This window comes from Myotis davidii, unplaced genomic scaffold, assembly GCF_000327345.1.
Source record: "Myotis davidii unplaced genomic scaffold, ASM32734v1 scaffold1509, whole genome shotgun sequence".
NCBI lineage: Eukaryota > Metazoa > Chordata > Mammalia > Chiroptera > Vespertilionidae > Myotis > Myotis davidii.
In genome coordinates, this window is record NW_006299480.1 from 609,463 (window position 1) to 609,752 (window position 290).

Consider the following 290-nt stretch of genomic DNA (forward strand, 5'->3'; position numbering starts at 1 on the left):
CCTGCCTGTGGGGCACGGGCGCCGTGGCCGGCGTGCTTCTCCAGCCCTCGGGGAACAAGGCCAGCATCGCCCAGGCCATGCAGGACGGCCTGCTGCCCCCCGGCCTGGGGCAGAGCCTGCTGGAGGCCCAGGCCGCGTGCGGCTCCCTCGTGGACCCTCTGACCAACCAGAGGCTGTCTGTGGAGGCCGCGGTCAAGGCCGGGCTGGTGAGCGGGGCGCTGAGTGAGCAGCTCCGGCAGGCGGAGCAGGCCGTGGCTGGCTACACCGACCCCTTCTCCGGGAGCCCCCTC